At 34.7% G+C, this 5,620-nt stretch overlaps 1 protein-coding gene across 1 annotated transcript in view; it reads left to right on the forward strand.

The window, feature by feature from the left end:
• ITGA1 (integrin subunit alpha 1) overlaps positions 1-5,620 on the forward strand; it is a 140,222-nt gene that overhangs the window by 54,410 nt on the left and 80,192 nt on the right. The gene's annotated exons all lie outside the window — the stretch shown is intronic.

A 5,620-nucleotide genomic window follows, 5' to 3' on the forward strand; every position in this document is an offset into this window, starting at 1 on the left:
ATGACTTGTTTCCTGAAAGGGTTAATGTTGCTTCTGTAACATAATATTGGGCTTGTTTTTGGTGCTTGGCTGAGCTATTGAGTCTGATCTACTACTTGTACTGAACCTACCGAATTTCTTTTATATATTTTAAAATCCTATAATATTGGTGAATTTCACTTTAAGAATGATTTTTATGGCTTTTTAAAGAGATTATCTGTTTCGGGTTTACAATATTAGAATTCAACATCTGTATAAACCACAAAGTGATCACCTCCAAAAGTCTAGTTACCATGCAGTTGATCCCCTTCACCCCTTTTGCCCACCCCCTAATCCCCTTCCCCTCTGATAACCACCAATCTGTCCTCTGACCCTATGAGGGTTTTTGTTTTGTTTGTTTGTTTGTTTTTGATGTTTTTTAAAGCATATTTAACTTGTTGGAAATTACGCAAAAATGTTAGAGTTTTTTCTGTATATTTAACATTTTTTAGTGAGTCTGTTTTTTTATTGGATCTTGTAGAAAAAAGAACAGGAGATAGTAAAACTGCTTTGGTTTAAGAGCTTAAACTAAGCAAGCACATTTTTCTGGTACTGACAATAATAAACAAAAAGGAATTTAAATCTACTAGGATAATAGTGATTTATCTATCACTGTATTATATTTTGCAGATGAAAAGGAGTGGCTTTTTTATGTTTCACTTTATCTCTTAGTTTTCATTAATGTGATAATCTCTTAAAGTTTCAAAAGTGGAAATTTGAGTTCTCACATTTTCTAAGTACAGATATTGTATTAGATATAAACTAGAATTTGTGGGGTGTTTCCCTCTTCTGCTCTCCTTATGACTATCTCGGATAAGAAATCTAATAATGGAGTATAAGTTTTTAGAGCCTCTATCCTTCCATCCTGTACTCCCACTCTCTCGCACCCTCTTTTTTTAAGGTTCAACTGATGGAGTCATCCCTCCAGACACTAACTTTATTCTTTTAGACATAAAGCCTGTGAATCATGGAGTTTTACCTGTGGGAGAATAATAGTGAGTGGGCCAACTCGTCAAGCTTCTCTTTGTGCATAAACTATATAATAAACTGAGACTCAGCGTGTTTTTTCTTTAAAAAAAAACAAAACTAACTTATACATGAAACACGTATAAAATTTAATTTTTACTAATTACTAATAGTTACATGAATTTTAAAGAAGAATATAATAAATAGCAAGCCTTAAAGACTTAAATCGCTTACTTAAAATGAACTTTTTAAAAGATAATCAAACATTGTTAACGTATTTTATAAAAGTCTGTTTTCCATTTTCTGATATGAGGAGGACCTGCAGACTTCCTCTAATTCAGTCCTGTCTCTCTGATTTTAGGGCAGTCTGCAGAAGTCCTTAACTATCTGAACAAACCTGAGTAGAGCAAGAAGGGGTTCTTGTTTCCTCTTAGGAGCCTTAGGGTACCCACTCGATCTCTTCTGTCTCTTTCCATCCTTCATTATAAGAGCCCATCCTATTGTGAGATTTCCATCCTCTAAATTTTCTAAGCCCTCTCTTTCAAGGCACCAGAAGGCAAAGAAATGGGAAACTGAGAAATCAGGCCTGAATGGGGCCTGCAGTTCATGATTTTCCTTCCCACACCTATCTTTGAAGGAAGTGAATGTGTAGATGAGAAAAAAGAAAGACAGCCAGACCAAGATTTGGAAAGAAACAAAAGTATGTGCAGAGTGGATAGAAAGAATAAGGTTGGGGAAAAAAAGATGTTGCTAATGGTCTGAATTGAGCTTTAGGTAGAACATTCAAATTTTATATATTTGTGTGAGATGTTAATAAGAAGATGTTAACCTTTTTGGGATTAGAGACCATGCTTTATACATCTTGCTTCAGCCATGAAATCTAGCCTAGCTGTCTCCGTACAATGTTTGTTGGCAGGTTAGAATTTTTTCTCCAGCCATAGCTTAAATGTGGACCAATCAAGCTACAAGTATTTATGTAATTAATATGTCCTATGTGTCTGGCATTATACTAAATTCTATGTGAGTATAAGTATAAGACAAATATATAAGCTTATAATCTAGTAGAGGACATATAATTAGAAATAATTAGAAATAAAGAATAGTGGAAATCAGTGTAATATAGGCTATTCAATGAAGTTCTAAGAAGGAGTAAATGATTCTTGATTCTTGAAATGAGCCTTGAAAGATGCTTTGCCTTTTAATAAGAGAAAAAGAAATGTCCCTCCAAGTTGGGAAGTCATATAAACTAGGGCATAGACGAGAATAAGTGTGTGAGGTGATAATCAAACAAGTCTGACACTGGGATGGTAGAAGGGGAAGAATATTGGCAGACCTAAAAGCCAGACAAAGGAGCTTAGACCTAAGCAGAGGACATTGAGAAGCAATTGTAGGTTGTTTTATAAAACTTCATTTAGGAAATTACATATATTGGATTGGAGACAACAGTCCCTAAAAGCAGAGAAGTCAATTTGGCAAGCAAGAACAGCAAGCAATCTGGCACTTAAGGGATGAGGCCTTGGGCTAGATTAGGGGGAAATGGAATGAAAGAACAGTGTATCCAAGATAAATGTAGATGAATCATTAAGTCTTGGTGAAAATTTGGAAATGGCAAATGAAGGTGTAGGAGGAGTCAAACATATTCCAATATTTTTATATTGGATTATGGAGAAATGGGTAGTCCTTCAGAGACAAATATACAGGAAAGGAAAATCAGTTTTATCAGGAAGTCGATGAGTATGGTTTTAAACAGCTTGAGTTCAAGGTAATGTCTAAGAAGTTGGGAACTTCAAAATGGAAAGTAGATAAGAGGGAGAAGTTAACGTATTAAAGGAAATGGTTAGAGAGCAAGACTGGTTTTGATACCCTCTTAAAGCCCTGCACATTGCCCAGCATCTAGCAGGGCCCTAAACGTAACATGCACTCAGTGTTTATTTGTTGGCTGAACAACTGAACCAAGTTTAATATGATGAAAAAACAGACACACAAAAAAATAAAGTTAAAAATGACTCTTCTATGACTATTATTAAAAAAAAAAAAAAACCCAAAGCTAAAAAGTATTGGCAAAATGTGAAAAAAAAAAAGGAATATCTGTGTATAGTATTAGTGGGAATGTAAATTGGTGCAGCCATTATAGAAAATAGTATGGAGTGTCCTCGAAAAATTAAATATAGAACTATGATATGATCCAGCATCCCACTTCTGAATAAAAATCCAAAGGAATTGAAATCAGAATCTTAAAGAGATAGTTGCACTTCCATGTTACTGCATTATTCACAATAGCCAAGACTTGAAAGCAATCTAAATGTCCATTGAAAGACAAATAGATTTTTTAATATATGTTATATACATGCAACAGAATATTATTCAGCCCTAAAAAATGAAGAAATCTTGCCATTTGAGACAATACAGATGAACCTGGAAGACATTTTGCTAAGTGAGATAAGTCAGAAGTAGAACAAATACTGCATAATCTCACTTATATTAAAAACCTAAAATAGTCAAACTCATAGAAGCAGAGCATAGAATGGTGGTTACCAGGGGCCAGGAAAAGGGAAAACAGGAGGCGTTAGTCAAATGGTACAGTTTCAGTTATGCAAGATGAGTAAGTCCTAAAGACCTACTCTACAGTGTAGTACCTATACTTAACAATATTGTATTGTATACTTAAATTTTTGCTAAGAAGATAGGTCATATGTTATGTTCCTCTTACAAAATAATAATAACAATAACTAAAGAGGGCAGGAGGAAACTTTTGGAGGTGACAGATGTTTATGGCGTAGATTATGGGGATAGTTGTACAGATGTATACTTATCTTCAAGCTCATCAAGTTGTATACATTAAATATGTACAGCTTTGTATGTGTCATTCTTACTGCAATAAAGTGGGTTTTGTTTGTTTGTTTGTTTGTTTGTTTTAAGTGACTACCCTAGGGAAATGTAGCTACTTAGGGCCAGAGCTTAAAATAAAACTCAAGTCTCTCCACTCCCAGTCTAGCTCTTTTTTCTTTATTAGAACTGTATTAAAAAGTGAATCTTGGTAACAATTATCTTTGCAGTATCAGACTTTCCGTATTAATATGTATGTGAGGCTTTGTAAGTATTTGAATGTATATGAATGTCAGATACTTTAATTCTACTTTGATATTCTATATTTATAATGATTTTCTGGAAAAGGTGTAAAATATCAGGACAACAAAAACAATGTAGCCAACTGAATTTAAAAGTAAGCAAACTACAAAAATCTAAATGTCCAAACCTTTAAGGATGACATGATAGCAGCATACTGTTCTAAAGAGATCCAGGCACTGGTAATGCAAAATAAATTTTAGAAACATGTTTAGATACTCTGTAAGTGTTTATAAAATCAGATAAGATACAGACTTACTTTAAGAAATGGACTATGGAGTAATTGACATAGTTGGGCAAACATAGATTTTGTTATTTAATTTTTTCCAGAGGTGGGCACCTTTGTAAATCACATGTACTGCTCATGTTTTGGAAGCTCATCAACCTCAGATTTAAAAAATATGATTCTGACCCATCTTACATCTTGGTTGAAGTATGCCTAAAGAAGGAGTACTTGTCAGTCCATTACCAGTATAGTCTCCATATTTGAAAAGCAATGCTTTAATTATTTTGAAAGAACTAAATATTAGCAGAATAGGCAGCCTTATGCTCCTTTTACCTTTCAGAAATTTACTGTGAAGTGTAATTTACTTTATAGCTTTGGCTCAAAAACCACATTTTCTTAGTGGCAGAACACATATCTCTGATTAAGATCAGCTGTTTATTATGGTTAACGTGAGCTCAAGCAACCAAGTTATTGCAAGGTGGTTCCGAAAATTTCACAAAGAGCACAATTGGTTTAATAATTTTGCATTGAAGAGAAGAAACTTAAATGTGCTTAGCATTGCACAAGCCTTCCAGATTAGGTGGTAATCGCAAATATGGCAAGGTCTTGATCGAATAGGAAAATATGAGATGTTTATGTGCGGCTTTCCACTCTCTGTCATTCCTTTGCTTCATCCTTCCAGTATGTGCACCCACCCCTTTAACTGCTGTTCCAGCAATCATTCTTGGGGGGCTTCTGCTTAAGCAGTGACTTCGGTGGGCCTGTCTTTCCATAGTAGATTTTCATGATGCAGATACCTCCCTAGCCAGTCCTCAACCCAGTATACAAGTATGAATCAAAACCTGTTGATTTTGTGACTTTTCCCTCGAGCACCCTGTTTTATGCCTGGTAAGGTTTACTAGGGGGCTCATGTGATTGGTGACCTGCTTCCAATACATACGTGTTTTAAATAAAGCTTATTTAAGTTGGGATAAAAAACTTTTTAAAGGTTCTATCAAATTTTTCTCGGACAGATTTTAATATAATATTTATTTTACATTGTTCATAATATCTTTTGAGGTTGAAATTTCCTCTATGCCGAACTTGTCATTTCTTTGGCTCACCTCATTCCCACCCGTCTACCTTTCATGTCTGAGAGCCCTGCAGCTAATGGGGCCACTGTATAACTTTATTCTCTAAAAGGAACAAACACGCCATTTATTTTTTAAAAATTGGCTGGCAGTGCATACTTGGCACTCTGATAGTGACTTGGCTCGGACATCGAGAAAGGGTTAGGTGAAAGAG

The sequence above is a fragment of the Pteropus alecto genome, unplaced genomic scaffold, assembly GCF_000325575.1.
Source record: "Pteropus alecto unplaced genomic scaffold, ASM32557v1 scaffold73, whole genome shotgun sequence".
NCBI lineage: Eukaryota > Metazoa > Chordata > Mammalia > Chiroptera > Pteropodidae > Pteropus > Pteropus alecto.